The sequence below is a fragment of the Cydia splendana genome, chromosome Z (assembly GCF_910591565.1).
Source record: "Cydia splendana chromosome Z, ilCydSple1.2, whole genome shotgun sequence".
Classification (NCBI taxonomy): Eukaryota; Metazoa; Arthropoda; class Insecta; order Lepidoptera; family Tortricidae; genus Cydia; species Cydia splendana.
In genome coordinates this window covers 887556-905671 of record NC_085987.1, presented here as the reverse complement: position 1 = coordinate 905671, position 18116 = coordinate 887556, and the positions used below count along the sequence as shown (strand labels likewise).

Below are 18116 nucleotides of genomic sequence, written 5' to 3'. Positions count from 1 at the left end.
TCGGAATGTAAATATCTCAATTGTCAGAAATATCACACCTCCATTGTCAAGAGGTTAGAGTGCGTGTTCAGATGCTGTTGCGCACTTCGGCTGCTCCGATATATCTGATGGAGACTGTTCTGGGCTTGATCTGGGACACACAAACAGACAGAGTCAGACACAATGGTAAGAAAAGCGTTGTAAACACGATGACTTTATTTAAGTGAAGACGGCGTTTTTTTCTTTCGTATATTTAGTATGTATAATGTTTATATAATTTGTATAATAGTTATGTTACATCTTTGTATTACAGTTCATAATGTATAATAATGTGACTATGTACTTAAAGACCCAAAACAAATCTATGATTTGTTTCCAAAGTCGCATTTTCTATAGTGTCCCGTTTTCATTGACCTTGATTGTACAAGGGTTCCTAGTGTACGGAACCCTAGAAAGCGGCTGTACGTGTTGGCGGCGCGGCGCGGCGCGGTGGGCATGGCATCAGGAGCATGTTTACTCGACGCGTGCGCAGTAGGTCAACACTGACCAGAGTGAACAGGTCAGACTAGGGGCTCGATTCGGATTTTGAAATAGACATCTATTAGATATATTTTAGACATCACCAAGATACGATAACGATATGTTTAAGATCTAACCTGTCAAATTTGACATTTGCGCGATTCTGGAGATACTCTTGAACGATTTCCACAGGATATGACTTAAATAGAGATCCAATTCACATCTAATAGATATCTTACTCTATCTAACGTAAAAGTGACATTGGTTGCCCGAATTGCCCTGCAAAAGAGAACTAGTTGATATCTAAACTATAACGTATCTAGAATGGATCTAGTACGTGTCGTCTCTTGTGAATATCTTGAAGTTCGAATACGGCAGTATATCTTTCGCAAGCACACGCCTTTTAAGATACTAATGAAGCTAGTTAAAATGTTTTTGCAAGAATTTTCAATTTCATTTTCTTACCGGGTCATTTTATTGAAAGTAGTAAGTATACAATTTTTTTTAAATTTTCGATTGTAAGTTTGACGGCCTCCTAGCCTAGTCAGTAGTGACCCTGTGCGAAGCAGGAGGTCCCGGGTTCGAATCCTGGTAAGGAAATTTATTTGTGTGTTTATCACAAATGTTTGTTCCTGAGTTATGGGTGTTTTGTATGTTAATAAGTATTTATAAATATGTGGGTAGAATTCACAGCACAAGCCTTACAGAGCTTACTGCGGGATAAGGTCGATCTGTATAAAATTGCCCTATTTATTTATTGTTTAAAGTAGAAAATACATAAAAAATAATTAATGAAAGTGGTGTATAAAACTTTATCTAAATAAAAACGTTGAAAAAAAAAGTTCACGAAAATCTATTGATTATTGTGAGCTCCAGAGAAGAACTGCCTGGCAGCTGGACAGACATATGAAAACATTGCTACCCAAGCTGAAACGAAAATATTCGTTTTAGTTTCGTCAAAAAAATTGTTTTCATTTGTCTCCAGCACCCGATCGATATTTTATGATCTTATACGACCTTGTAAATACGGAACTGTCTCAAACCGGCTCATTAGGACGCCATTACGCGTTACGACGCCGCTCGGACGATATTTCGACAAAATGGCGGCATTTAGATGCCGAATTCGCGCGTCCGTCGATATCACTCGTTAGGACGCGGTTTTACATGCCTACTAATATTATAAATGCGAAAGTAACGCATGTCTGTGTTTGCTCTTAAACCGCGGAACCGATTTAGATGATATTTGGTATGGAGATGGGTTCAGGACATAGAATGACACAGAAATCATCATTATTGCCAGACGCTAGTTTTCAATATTTTTAAACGATCCGTCATTATGAAGTTGGACCAAGGTTTTTTATTAGAGACTAATTGTGTCCCACTTGGCTTGGCAAACGCCTTCCCCCTCTTCTTCCACTCGTCCCGGTTTTGAACTAAATCTCCCCAGTCTCTCAAAAAGGAGTCCAACTTATCCCGCCATCGCCGACGAGGTGTAAGAGGTGGTCCCCGGTTTGACTCTTGGCACCCACTCCGTGGTAATCTTGGCCCACAAGTAATTCGGCATGCGGCAGACATGACCGGCCCAGTCCCACTTTAACTTGGCCGCTTTTCGTACATCTAGATCACTTTATTTCCTCAAATCCGTAAAACATCCTGACGTGTGATAGCGGCGTAATCGCCGATTGACTCTTTCAACAGTGTGCGACCAATTTGTCGGCCGGATTCCGCAGCGCGTATATAAACGTCACTGCTACGGGACATTTGTCGTTCCGAAGCAATATTACAACCGGCAGACGACGTATATACAGGGTGTATTCTGATTTGGCATATTCTAACCTCTAGCGTTGTATACCTACTACCGGCTACCTAATATACTATGCTATACTAGACCGAATTGTCTCCAATTAAATTGAAATAAATTAATATATTTTTTTGGGGGCTATCTAACGCAGATCGACCTAGCCCCAAATTAAGCAAATCTTGTGCTATGGGTACTTGGCGACGATAAATATACATACTTAGATACATATACAACATCCATAATCCAGATACAAATATTCGTGATGAATATATATGTATTGATCTATACGTATAAGTACAATAATGTTATCGAAGCCTAGTACAGTCACCTGCAATAATATGTTACTCTTCGAAGGCCGCAAAAATATGTGACACGCTCTTATGGCTCTACAAATAAGATCGTGTCAGATATTTTTGCGGCCTTCATTGTGTAATATATTATTGCAGGTGACTGTACCCATAATACAAGCTTTGCTTAGTTTGTGACTAGGTTGATCTGTGTAAGTTTGTCCTCTAATATTTATTTATTTATTTATATTCATAGTTTGATAACAAGAAATTACTATCTTATCTTTCAATATACCTCCCGGTATATTAGTTTCACTTAAATCTAAAACTTCGTTTAAAATCGCTTCATACCACTAAAATTTACCTATCGTTTCAATTTGTGATTATATAAAATATACACACTGTATACGTTGAAAGAAATGTTTAATTGGCACATGTTTGTAGTTTTGATGTGTTTATGTGTATTTATGGGAAGTAAATACTCTTTTCGTACACGGCGGAGGTAAATGAGCGTACGAACTGATTAATGGCTACCACGGCTAAGCAGTTAGATTATACAGTCGACATCAGATATATCGGAGAGGCCAGGGTGCTCACAAATATCTGAACACGCCTATATTGTCAAGGCGCTATCAGAGTGCGTGTAAAGATACTTGTGAACACCTTGGCCGCTCTGATACATATGTCTGATGGCGACTCTACAACAGTTTATAATCTATCAGTTATCAAAAACGTTTAATATCGTAAAAAAAACATGTAAATAAGTACATATTTAAATATTTATTATTCTATCCATTTTGTTAATTAACGATTTGTTTTATAAATTAATATTTTTTCTGTTGACATTTATGTAAAAAGCCAGTGGGTAAGATCTACGTGTAAGGTCTACGCTCGTAGCAATCTTTGTAGACCCTCTACGTGCGTTACGTAGCGCGCGCCCAGCGAACGAATATCGGCTCGATTCGGAAAATGAATCAGATTTCTACTAGACTTCAACAAGTTACGATATGGATAATTTAAAGATATTTGTAAGATAGATATGTCAAATTTGACGTTTCCGCGATTCTGGAGGTCCTCTTGAACGATTTCGACAAGTCATAACTTAGATATCCAAGTCACATCTAGTCGATATCTAATGTAGATCTAGTTGATCTCTAAATCGTCTCAAGATCTTGTGATTATCTCGAAATCCGAATAGGCCTGTAATTCTCACCATACAGCCCAATTCGAACGTGCACCTAACAGGAATTATTATTATATAACTCATTTTTATTTATTTATTATTTAATTATATCTTGCTTGTACTTTGGTGAGAGCGAGATGCACGGCGAGTTATGTCAAAATGAGATCATTTTGAGAATAATTTGCAATTTAGTGAGATTTGGACGATTGCAGTATTTAGAGAATAAATGTCGCATATTCGATCATTCAAAACAATAGATTACGATTAGGCATAAAAATAAATTAAGTAAATCCCGTATATACGTCGGCAACTTATATACAACAACATGCAGATCGTGTACCTACTAATAAAACATAATTTAATCTTATATATTGCCGCCATTAAATTATACAAAAAAATTGTTACGTGACATTTAATCTCAATGAAGTCACCCGACTACACATTACGACCTAAATACAATGATATATCCAGCTTTTGCATAAGAATTATATACGCCATAAGGCCATAACATAAAAAAATATGTAGGCATATAATATACTCGTAGATATAACTGACAAGACCAAAACCGAGAGTAGTAAATTTTATGAGGTATTTTATTGCAGTATCGAAGCTGCCACCAATATGCGGAAACAGTAAATAAACGGGGGTAGTCTTACAGCGATGTCTGAATCTAATATATATAATTAAATAAATAAAGTAAATATTATAAGGACAATCTTATACAAATCGATCTACAGGCCAATTCGGACATGCACCTGACATCGAACCGATTTAGCCAATATTTGATGCATATTGGAATCATATCAGTAAGCTCTCGCGGGCGCTTCGCTCGCACTAGCTAATTGTTACATGTATGGACAAGTCAGAGTATACGTGTGTCATAGTTTTTTTAAAGTATGATGTATACATAGTTTCGTTATTCTTGTTAATTTAATTCCAATCATGCCACAGTATTTGTTTATGACAGTTATAAGAAATCGATAATATAAAATATCGGAAGGAAGTCACTAGTGCCATATTCGTAGTAGGAAAATCTCTAGGTCCAGGCCCCTATTTCACCACGGTGACAGGTGCGACAATTCGACAAATGGTACTGTTGCTGACGTCACAGGCATCCATGAGCTACGGTTACCACTTACCTTTGTTTCTTGTGACAATTGTCATTAGCTTCGCAAAATTAGTATTTGTTTACTTGCGTTATAATGGAGTTCATTTTTAAATTAAAATGTTGGTGGCAAACAAGCACACCACCCGTCCGATGGCAAGCGGTTACCGTAGCCTATGGAGGCCTGTGACGTCAGTAACAGTGATGTCGACAATTGTCGCACCTGTCACTTTGGTGAAATAGGGGCCAGATATCATCATTCAACGCAGACGAAGTAACAGAGAGAAGATGGTACAGTCAGTATCAAATATATTATAGCTGCGAAAGTGGTCAAATAGTTCGTTACACCTTATAGTTAGTACGGTGTGGTCAGCTATTTGGCCACTTCGGCTGCTATAATCAATTTGACGCTGACTGTACATCAAAATTACCAGTGGCGGCGCGTCAAAATTATTCGTACTTCGGGTAGCTGGAGTTAAGTTTGCTTTACTTTATCTCCATGAGCGGTATAGTAAAAATAGTCAAATAGCTGAAATTAGGCAAGCCGTTGGGAATGGAGTTCCATGAACGGTTCAACTGTAAATGACTATGCTGCATTTACATGACGGCGGCAAGCACCAAACATTATTATAATGGTGTTGCGAGGTGTGATTCTATTTTAGTTCCGTTTCATTAAAGCTCTACTGCTTATTGCCAGATTGTAAGAACAATTCTAATTGGGTATAGTTCCTATTTTTATAAGAAAAAAACTGTACTGTTATTAATAATTTCTTTCAAGACAAGCTTATTGGTGCATGGTTTGATATTTTTCTTCAAGTGTTCTGAACAGTGTGGTGGACATGTCTCTATTATGTTATAATATTATCTTTTTACAGAAACAATTTTTAATTAGTGTATTTATTATATAAATATTTTCAAAAAAACTGCGGTAACCTAGGCGGTACAACAAGGAATAGATATGCAGACTTAAACCTTTCAGTTACAAAATAATACTTAGAAAAATGATGCAACCGGACTGTAATTAATTAATTGGATAGTCACGTAGGTAAAATATATTACAATTAAAAAATTTTGTTATTGTATTTATGTACAATCGTGGATTGTGTTACAAAAGTACTTGTATAAATGTTTGTGTACATATTTGCACAACTATACCAAATACAAATATCCAACTTAACTACACAAAGCTTTAAATAAAACCGTGCCATATTTAAGAAATAGTCTTAATGTTTAAGAAAGTTATGTTTTTCAATTAAAATATAAATAAAAAGTTTATGCGAAGTAATACAAGTTACCACGTGTGTACTCGAAACTCGAAACCGTTTTAAGTTGTAAAATGAGATGAAACTTCAGAGCTTCAGTTAGAAAATGCATAATTTATGTTCGAAGGCTATTCAGACAATTTGTTATTAATGTTGATGATGATGATTAGTTCTCTATATTCCAGGAAACGATTTGAGCAAAGATAATTAGGTCTGCAAATAACCTAAATGTGTATCTAATACTATTTCCACTTGAATTACAAGTTTTCATTCATTATCCTATAAAACATGTGCGCCAACTCCCAAGGAAGTTGCACTGAAATCAAATTTCCCGGTGCAAAAAAAGTTGCGGCGAAACTTTTCTTTCCCTCAACCGCTCCGCGCAACGATTCGAATCACAATTATTTAAGCGTCGTCCAAACTCACGGTTCCAGCCAGCACATCCAAGCTTCTTTAACCTTGTTTTATTCTGGTTTTTTATTTTTAATTTCACTATAACACAGGCACGACCGAGTGGGAGAGTAGCGCGCTGCGACTGGCGGCAGAGCGCGCACCCGACTGGTTCGCGGTCCGACTAAAAATAACGCCTGCAACGTCCATCGGTCGGTTACCACTGGTTCAACTGTTTAATGTTTATATTTGGTACGAAAAAACTGATTACAACCGTTTTATGTAGTCGGTGTGGCAACCGTGTTGAAAATTAGGTTTATCATAGCGTAACTGGATTAGTTTGAAGTTTAGAGAATTAACTGGCTCTCGGCGCCATCGTTGCGACCAGTCGTGGTGAAAGCATCCTCATGAAAGTAATCATAATTTTAATTATTGTCGAATCCTTTTTTTTATTAGCAAAACGTTGCCGGTCTTAAGGCCACTTTGTACAAAAACGACCTTGAGTCAACATGAAAAAAAAAAGCTCCATAAAAGTGAAATCATCATTTTCGTAAGTCTAAATACTGTTTAGAATTTCGTGGCATACTAGTATCCAGGTATTATCGAGATGTTGTCGATCACCTAAAAGAAACTGTAAATAGGTGTCATATTTAAGTTTGTACATAAGTTTCAAGGAACTCACTGATAGGTACCACTCGGGACTCGAACCACGACCTCACTGAAATTTGAAAGCTTCATTCATGCATCACGGCTTCGCTGCTAGAGCTTGGATAAAAGGGCAAAAAATATGATTTGATATATGTTACCAGTGTAAGGTACCTGCGCCATATAAGGCGCGGTTCTTAAGTTTGCCTACTTTACAAATATTATACATACTTTATATAAGTTTTAAAAATTTTGCTTCCATGTTCCCTAGTACCATAGACAAAATAAATAACAATGGCCCTTCCTTGGCGCAGGTACCTCATTTTTGATTTTATACATACTCTTACAATAACTAAGCCTTTACAGGACTGCGTATCTTCTAAGTTTTATGGTAGCTTTAACCTCCTGAGGACCCGCGTCCTACACGTAGTACATAGGCCCCAATTAACTTTTGACTCTTTGTCAACTTGACAGAGTTAAATTCAGACTGGCAAATAATTGAAACCTGGTCGTAAGGAGGTTAAAGTGGTTGGTCAAAAAGTTCCCTTTTACCATAGAATCTTTTTTGGTTTAAGAGTGTTGTCGCAGCTTAATCCTCAATGTAAATGAGGGGTGTTATGCGTAGGTAGGTATTTACGCTTCTTAACACATTCAACACCAAGAACCCGACTGTCGGGTACACTGTTCGTAGCGACTACGCGCTACATACGACGAAACCGTGGCTACGCGCTACGAGCGTAACCCGTAGCACTTAGTGGTATTGAATGTGTTAACACATTCAACACCAAGAACCCGACTGTCGGGTACACTGTTCGTAGCGACTACGCGCTACATACGACGAAACCGTGGCTACGCGCTACGAGCGTAACCCGTAGCACTTAGTGGTATTGAATGTGTTAATCGACCGCTGCACCCAGGAAATAATATTTATTGAATAACTAAAGGTAGGTGGTTAACCTGGATTTTTGTATGTTTACTAATTATAGGGTGGCCCAAAAAACGTTGACAAAGAATTTTCGAAATATTTTTCTTACTTACACGTTTTTTACAAAATGTCATTAAACATTAAAACAACAATCATCCGACCCAAAACGTATTATCTTCAAGAAATTCTCATTTGGCTTTGATACACAAAAGCTAATGTTTGTTAAAATCATATTAGGTATTTAATGATATTTATGTTTGGGCCTACCTGAACTCCTATCTCAAGATCTATTAAAATCAAAAAGTGTTTATGTTACCGTAAAAACCCGTTTACAATGAGAACGCGTTTTTCCTAGTTAAAACTAATTTTCCGAATCGCCTCAGTGAAATAATTCTTACTTAGCTCTTTTATGCCACATCGTTACTATTTTACAACACGCAATACAATTCTTTATTTACATCATCCCATTAGGACATGATACAAGAAAACGCAAACCGTATATTTAATCCAAATATAATCCATCTGTATACCAAACCTCATCCGAATCCGTACAGTTTTTGCACGGCTAAAAATCAAATATCCAAACCTAGAAGTTAATGTAACTATATGGATTGACATTACATTTTCCACGCGAATGCGGACCTTAAATAAAAGATGTCTCTCGCTGCGCTAGCCTTAATGTATTCGCTATTTGTATTCCACCAATAGTTATGAATTGTATTCCCAATATTTAGATGAAGCATCGTTCAAATTGACGACTATGCATATTTAGTCCACCAGCTCTATTCTTTTAACCCTTAGGGCGTCCGTTAGCTGGCGCGGTTGCACGGAGCGGGTGAGCGGGCTTACGAAAAATAGTATGAACAACGCTAATTGGCGTAGACACGTGCGACGCGGACACCCTTTTCGGATCTGACCGTTCAAAAATGACCATCGAAAGCCAGTCTTATTTATTGAATATAGAATACACGATGGAGTGCTTCGTGTGGTTGCTAAACCACCTCTGGGCTAAAGGCTTTCTTTATTCTTTGAAATCAGTGGGTTTGACTGCATTATCCTTTAGGTAAAGAATGGATAAAATACGAACGTAATGGACTATCTACCAGATCTCACCTTTTAAAAACTGTATTAAGAGGGGGCGTACAGCCAGGAAATATGAAGGACACAAAAAATTACGACGGAAGATATGGCCGTCGTGCGGCTTTTTACCTTTTAATATACTTAGTCTAGTTTTCATGTAAATATTTTCATGGCTCTTGCCCTTGATTAAAATGGGTTAAAATTCAATATTAAAAACTAAACTTTTACAATATTACAATATTATAGTCCCGTTAAGAAAATGAGAGCGCGTATTTTGAACAGCTGTCCGGCTTCTGCTGTCAACTTCTAAATGTTGAAGTTATGTATTAAAACGACACGCAAAACAGCAGGTAACATGGTATTTAACGTTTAAAAATATCTGTTATTTTTTATAATTACTCGGTTCAGGTTACGCCGTCGAGAGTGACAGGTTATGACATGCCTGACATGTTCTGACATGATTTCAGTGACGTTAAAAGCTATCGGTTCATTTTTGCAGCACGTGACGTAAGGCGTGACTAGTTTAGATAATAACATGACTATTTTAAATAAGAAAAACAATGATACCTTCGTTGTGTAACTTATTATTGCTGGTGACTGTACGATGAGGTTATAGTTATATTGTGCTTGACATATTATGTTTATGTCTAACTTGTCATTTTGTAAATACTGAGACTGACTGAAATAACAAGACACGTTCGTACCTGTTTCCGTGAAAATACGATGGAAAATAATTATGCACTAGATCTGTAGGTACGGGGCAGCAGTGCCAAATCGTGGTGCCAGTGTGTGATTCGCCTAAGTGTGAAAATATAGCATTTTCGGCGACATCCGAGTGTCGGGGGGATGACAAATGGCGCCCCTGTGTCACGAGACAATGCAATATGCAGCTAGTTATGCGCCAGGCCTTAAGTCCGCCGCGTACACTCAAGCGCATTTTAATGCAACTGACGGTTTAATGTTACTTGATAGGTCTGACAATTATTTATTTGCTGTCGTAAGTATTTTATTATTTTTTACATTTCGATCCAATTTGGTATAGTTTCGTATTTTTTTACTATATTAAAGCATTATATATGTCCTATAATTTTTCCTCAGAGTTACGATCCGAAATAGTAATTCATCGGAAAACTGAAATAATTTTACTCGGGATAAACTTTAGTATTCATTCCGCCCAGAAGGAGGAGAAAACTTCTTTAGCGGCGCTGTGCACTTTTTGAAGTGGGGAAAAAATGTTAAACTCGAGACAGCGTAAGGCGTAAGGCGTAACCCTCTCTTTCTACCGCGCGGCGAAAATGTATGCCTGAGCCTGCTGTTTCGTTTTTATTCACCAAAGAACTTTAGTCATAACGTATCATAATCAGGTCAATTATTTAAAACTGGACTTTTATATTAAGCAATAAAGCTCAATGTTCTAATCTTGTACGGGCTGAAATACGAGTATCTCACAGTTACATTCTAACTATATAGCACTCAAATATAATTCAATAAAGCTACATCTTGATGAAGTCGCTAATAAAAGTGAACTCTAGTACTGGTGAATAAAACTCAAAATATCATGACCAAATATATTTAGATGCGAGGTCTGCAAGGTAACTTTCACGTAACTTTACAATTTCTTTTCGAATTTTAAACAATTAAAGCTACAAATTTAAGCTCACTGGCCAGCAATTTCGGTACTAAAGTTTTTCAATAGAAAGGAGGATGGGTCAATTATACATAGTGCTGCAGACATTTTAGACTAGTCATTGAGTTTTCACTTTTGTCGGCACTCCCGGAGTGCACCCCGTTGTTTTTTTTTAATAAAGTACCATATTCTCATTGATCTGAAGATACAGGTTGATACGGGATCCTATCTCGTCGCATAATAATTGTTTGTCATAATGTAATGTTACGCATAAAACTCTTTTCGCATATTTTTTCTCCAGCTGAAACAGAAAGTATTTTGGAAAATATTTTGCATAGGTTGTGTAGAATAGGGTAGGTTAGGTTAGGTTTGTGTTATAATTTCTCAGAAATGTTAATATTTCCAGCACAATAACAATTATGCGAAATGAGTTTTATGCGTAACGTTACATTAGGACAATCAATTATTATGCGACCCAATATGGACCCGGTTGATACAGTTTCTAAGTAACCAAACTATACTTGTCTCTTGGCATAAAAATGAACGTAGGCAGAAAAGCTAAACCATTTTACATGTAAATAATGATTACAAAACGTACAATGCTCCGAAATCATAATAAAGGTGTTAAACCAGCGTTTATTCTCGTTGGAGGAAATCCAAACAAAATATATCACATTTTAACAAGTGGAGCGACGATCCGCCGGCTTTATATTATTATCTATGAAAACATATTATTATTACTTTATGGGTCGGATGATGGATTTTTATCGTTTTGTACTCACTGGGTTCTAATTTGTCTTTCCTGCTTCCGTTAACTTTTATATAGTTTTCTCAATATAACCGCTCAAAGAAAATTTGTCAGTAGAAAAAGGCGCGAAATTTAAATTTTCTACTACAAGGTTACACAAGGTTACTGGAGAACAATTAGACATTCAAAATACGGAAATAGACTGGACTCGAACCTAGGTCCATTAGCTTCATACACCCAACTTCTTCGAACGTAGGGCTTCCATATATTATCCGGATATTACTTGGATGATTCGTACTAATTATACATACTAGAAGCCCTAAACCAGACCAAGTCGTCAGACAGAAAAACATACAAATAATTCGACATAGCGAAAACTATGACGTCAGAGATAGCGCGAAAAAATGCCAACGTCTTTTACCAAGAACAACCACAATATGCACGTATTGAGAAACAATGTACAGTCGCCCTCAGATATATGGGGGCGGTCGAGGTGTTTAAAAATATCTGGACACGCACTCTAACGCCTTGACAATAGAGGCGTGTTCAGATATTTGTGAGCACCTCGGCCGCTCCGATATATCTGATAGCGACTGTACCAAGTCAGTTTCTTAGAATCTGAAATTATGCATTTTACGGGAAAACGAAGAGGTTGTCATCAGGCGGTCTAGCATGAGTTGCGTTATCGCGCGCGAGTCCATACTTGAAGTCGCGCTTGATGTATGGAGTCATCGGATTTCAGGGGGCAAAAGGCAATGACAGATAGGCTTTCCTTTATAAGCCATAAGAATAATATAAACAAGTATTGCCAAACTCAATTATCAATGCTTTTCTTACTAGTGACAGTGATACGATACGCTCGTTACATTATAGCAGTTTAGTGCGGATCAGATAACTATCTATACGACTAATATTACTACTTAATATTACTTTCGAGTGACATACTATTATAGTATTTTTCAATAACTTAAGAAAATTTGTTCTAATTTAAATGAAATTGGGTAAACGTGTAGTCGAGGGCATTATATTTTAGTCATTAAATTATGAGCAGGCCCGATCAAGGGGTTATTGAGCTAGAAGAGCTTAGAAGGCCAAAAAGCTGTTTGTGAGAGGTCTTGCTATTCTGGTCATTTTTTTTTGCAAGAAACATGGCCGAGTTTAGTATAAAATGAAAGTGCTCAACTTACACTTTTATAATATCTTTTTTAAATTTACCATTTTGAAATAATTAGCAAGATAAAAATAAAATAGAATAAACATAATATATGTATTTGACATTTGACAGGAAATATTTCGGCTTAGCACAGATACAGTTTATTTTAATCTCTATGGTGGTGACTTAAATCCAGGGGAGGGACAGCCGTATACGAAGCCCTTTATTCGAAAAAATAGCGCCATCTATATTACTTAACGCTAAACTTGTAAATGGCGATTCAAAATTGATGCAAAAAGGCAAATCTTGTCAGTAGAAAAAGGCGCGAAGCTCAAATTTTCTATGAGACCATATCCCTTCGCGCCTACATTTTTTCTACTGACTAGATCTGCTTGGCCAACTATATTATACATACTACTCTTTGCTTAAATCTATCAGTTAAGGGCTCCACAGACCTTGTAATAAATCCCCGCGATCTTTGATCCATTGCCGCCTATAGAGCGACATAAAATAGTAGAAATTAAATAAAATGGAACTCAAAAATGTCCATACTAAATTGTTGCCATGTGTAAGCATTTTACGTCAAAAATGTGACAGTTACGTAGAAAGTGGCGCCCCCATTTATTTTCTATTATTTTATGTCGCACTATACGAGTACCTAAGTAGAACAAAGTCAATCGCTATATCATTTTTGGTTAATCGCGAGTTCTCAGTTCGGGGCGAACTACTAGTTAATAATTATTAGACCGCAGTTTGCCTTCCGATCCTTGTAGTGGTGGTCTTACCTAAGTTTCAAGGGACCCGATGTTGTCAGGTTGAAAACTGGTCCCGTTAGGGCACCTGCCCCTTGAATTTCCCCCTTACAATTCCTAGACATTCGCTGTCGAAAAAATCACATCTTTTTTAGAAATCGGACAGTGAAATACGATAAACCTTTGCATTGATGTAGGTACCTATTTTGTGTTTACAATTTTTTTTAGTTTTAAGGTTTTAAGACGTACTTGCTTAAGAAAATAATCACAGTTTATTTCTCTCTAGCCATGCTTCACTGAAACGACTCTCGCCTATTATTATCAAATCAATAGAAAATCAAATGTGTAAAAAACCATCTGTCAATCATAATTAAACTAAAGTAAACGCATTGTAAAATCTTGTGGCGTTAATTTGTCGTGTGAGTGTCATCTGTTGACAGTAGTGACAAGCGAAGTTGACATCGTGTCAGATTACCAGTACGATTGTAAATAACGTTACTGTAATAAATGAAGTTGGCTCGGACACGGAACCATGATAAAGGAAGGTCGCTTTAGCACGTGAAATATCATACATTGTCGGCCTGTTCCTATCTCTATCGCTCGCGCGTAATTATATTGCTGTTTCACCCATGATGACGCTGACGCAGTCAATGGCACTGCGTGTGGCAATTATGTGCGTGTGATAGAGATAGGAACAGGCGGGTTAATGTATGAAATTCCTTGTGTTAAGCGTCCGTTCTTTAGAGGTTGTGGCGTGACAAAATGTGTCATGAAAAGGTGGTTTGAACCTTAAAAATGATATAAAGATAACGAGGAGGATATTAAAAATTTTATCACCATTTTTATTTACTTATTGGAATTCGATTAAAAATTTTAGCTCAGTCTCTAAAAATCTATTGCCACCTTCATCAAAATCGACTCAGTAATATTGAGGTTATAGTATTTTTCACAAGACTGTAATTAGACCAATTTTGATGTATGGGTGTGAAGCTTGGACGCTGACTCAGAAAGAAGAGAGCAAGCTCTTAGTGGCGGAGAGGAAAATCTGGCGGAAGATTCTGGGGCCTATCAGAGAGGAAGATGGGACTTGGAGGCGAAGGAAAAATAGGGAGCTAGAGGAGCTTGTTGCGATGCCCAATATAATTGGCGAGATCAAAGCCACACGACTCCGCTGGCTCGGTCACCTGGAGAGGATGGGGGAGGATCGTGCTGTGAGAAGAGCGTATGTGGGGCACCCGGGCGGAAAACGTCCGTCGGGGCGTCCCAGATACCGCTGGAGTGACGAAGCCCAAAAAGACCTGTCCGCCCTCGGAATACCCAACTGGCGTGAAGTGGCGCAGAATAGGGCAGAGTGGCGCTCTCTTGTGTCAGAGGCCAAGATCCTCTTTGGGTCACTGAGCCAGTGATGTATGTATGTATGTAGTATTTTTCACATAGTTAGCTTGGGTTCTGTGACAGGTGTCATCTCCATAAGATGTATAGGTAATCTTAAAACTAAGGAATGTAAACTGGTTTTTATTTGTATGACATTTCGGTTAATAACCGGGTTTTTCATACCATTTAAAAACCAGTTTACATTCCCTACTTGTTGCGAACGCAACCCTTTATTTGTATAAAATCCTAATGCAGTAGCTAAACGCAGCCGTGGGCTCGGCTAGTATTTGGAAGCTTTTTCTAAAGCACCAATAGGAGCGCTCCACATACTATGTATCGTCACTCTGGTTACGCCTTAATTGGAGTAAAAGAGAGCAATGCCCTCAATTTGGGAACTTCGGTATTCAGGGTAGGCCCTCTGGTCTAATAGACGTCATAGGTGCGGTGCATGCGGACTCGTTTCCAATACTGCCGTGTTTTTTATTGACAGTTGAACCGGCGCGCGACAGGTGACGATCGTAAAGCGACGGGAGTAAAAGCGCTGCCTTAATGCGGGGGAAGTAGCGGGAGGAAAGTGGGTTATTACTCGTTAGTTTAAACTAAAAAAAATAGGTTTATTTATAAACAGTGGAAAGAAGCTGATGCAATAGAACCGAGATTTCTTCTATAAAGCTTGACCGCTCGCTTACTCACCTGTTATCTCCGAGTTAACCTTATCTATCGGCTTATCGGGTTAAACAGACTAATCCCAACAAGGACGTGAAAGTGTGTCTGTTTGATCGCCCTGTTATAATAATTAATAACTATGTCATATAATATTGAGCCTTCCGTGTGTAGTCAGCGATAGAAGATAAGGTGAGGTGTTCTTGCAGGCCTTTATTTTCTGTAAATTTGGTTCCTTTCGAACATCCCACCCGCATTCGGTTATATTATTGTGTCGCTTGTACTTGTCCGTACATGTATTGGCGCTAGTGAGACGTATACGATAACTAAATAACATCCTAATTAAAACAAAAATATTGTTTGCTAATCCGCGAAAAAAATAATTGCACGGGTTAGCACTGATTGTCTAGATAGAGCACATTATATTTCGCGGATTTGCAAAGTAATATTTTTGTTTTAATTAGTATGGATTTCCGCATTTGTACTTATCGCCGGATTCTATTCATTATTTAAATGACATCATTCAGATAGCATTCTAATATCAGTGTACGTTCAAATTGGCCTATCGCTTATGAATCGGGCCCGAAAAGTTATTCCAGTGTCCACAGTATGCGGTGGTGTCATGCTAACTATTATTTCTTCTCGCGCGAGTTGAACCGACATTTAAGTGCCCACAAATATACTTTATCGTTAGAATTGAAGATAGTGTCGGTATGAGTATATGAGTCAGTACTTTAAAAATTGATTCCTACCAATATTATTAATACTAAAGTAGTTCAGTATTTATTTCTTAACGCTTAAACCGCTGAACTGATTTAAACGAATTATGTATGAAAATATAAATGTTGTATATAAATTTTGTATCAAAATATTACCTTCATAAATATTTGTATGAAAGTATGACGTAAGTCTCCAACAAGTTCAATAAAAAGTACAAGTAGGAGACTGAAAACTTGAGTCGAGTCACAAGACTAGAATCTTGACATCACTAGTTTGAGATGAGCTAAAGATAGTGTGTTTTAGCGTCTCCGGGTGTATTGAGCTTAGACACGAAATTTATTTAACTGTCGTCTTAGAAATGTTGGTACCTACTCGTATGTGGTAGAAAATTATTCGCCTCTTGAAAATAGGATTTCATTTTCATTGCAACCTGTTTAAGTTTTTAATGAGATAGTCAATGTTATATTTCACGCATTGAATGATAGTACCTACGACAGTTCCTTTCAAGTCTTTTTTGATTAGGCATAAAAACAATATTTAAAGAAATATATTTTTACTTAATTTTTATAACTATAATGTTTCATTTAGAAAGAAATTATAGTGTGCTATTAAACTTTAAACGAATGTCTACAAATATTTTTCTTAACAGCTACTCCTTAAAACAATGAACTGTCATAGAGACGATTATTTGGCGCGAGAGGTACAGACAGACCCCCAGGTTCCCGACAAATTTTATAGGTCTTCCTAAAGTCGGCTTTAAAGAATACAAATATGTCTGTCGTTTTAAAGTTTAGTGGTTTATTAGAAGTCCGGAGGCTGCCAAGCGACGTGTTACTTCCAAAACGGAATATATTAACATTAGAAGCAACTCGCCCCGGTCTCCCCTAGGGACGCTCGCGCGCCAAAACTTTATACTTAAATAGATACTACGTAGTTCACATTTTGACTGAACTGTAGGTGTAGGTCAAAAATGAACATTTTTATTTATAAAAGTAAGTATAAGTGTAATAGGACTGGCCTCATCATTGAGATATTATAAAGTAGGTACTAGAAGCAATACCAAACAATGAAATTATGGCAATCGCGACCTGTACCACGCGACCAAACGTCGTGAGCGCCGTAACATTCATGGCGCTTACGCGTTTAGGTCGCGAGATTGACGCTTCGCTTCTATGGTTTGTTGTCAAAACAACAACAACTCATGGTGCAAAATACTGGTTCCGAGAGTCGGTTCTATACCTTAGCATTTAATAATAGTTCAAAGGGCCTCATCAGGTAGTTATTGTAAAAAGATTAAGGAAGAGTACGAAAACCTAATATTATAATGCGAAAGTGACTTTGTCTGTCTGTCTGTTACCTCTTCACACTTAATGATTCGGTCAAATTGTGTTTTTTGAAAAACGAATTATAGCCAGCCTTTTATGAATGTAGTATGATACCTTTGAAGGGTATGGTGCTTTACGCACGCTAGCGTCCCCTTCCCTCCCCCTGCCGCAACCCCCTCTTTTTGCATGAAATATGTCCCGGTTCACAGATTTTTTCATTTTTTGGGGAAAGTATACAATATAGGAAAAAAGTGTCAATGAAAGTAATAATCCCTAATACATTCTTAACAAAAAAGGTTATATTCATTTTTTTGATATGACGCACCATATTCATGTTATGGCTAGATGAACTGGGACAAAATTTAACCGTTGAAAAACTTGTTGAAGTTCAATATAACATAGTACGTAATAGTACTGAAACAAATCCTACACGGAGAATAACCTTGCAAGCTTATTCTCCGTATAAGATTTATTTCAGTACTATCACGTACTATGTTATATTGAACTTCAACAAGTTAATACATGAATATGGTGAGTCTTACCAAAAAGTTGCATATAACCTTTTTTGTTTAGAATTT

General features: G+C 37.3%; 1 protein-coding gene across 12 annotated transcripts in view; it reads right to left on the bottom strand.

Moving 5' to 3' along the window:
* LOC134804360 (innexin shaking-B-like) overlaps positions 1 to 18116 on the bottom strand; it is a 75233-nt gene that overhangs the window by 50404 nt on the left and 6713 nt on the right. For 5 of the 12 annotated variants that reach the window (XM_063777377.1, XM_063777376.1, XM_063777380.1 and 2 more), the window contains exon 1: positions 6563 to 6848. The exons of 1 other annotated variant lie outside the window; for it this stretch is intronic. The gene's annotated coding sequence lies outside the window, so the exon portion shown is untranslated. Of the gene's footprint in view, positions 1 to 6562; positions 6855 to 18116 lie in introns of those variants that run through there. 6 more of the 12 variants (XM_063777378.1, XM_063777379.1, XM_063777382.1 and 3 more) reach the window with 3 other exon arrangements.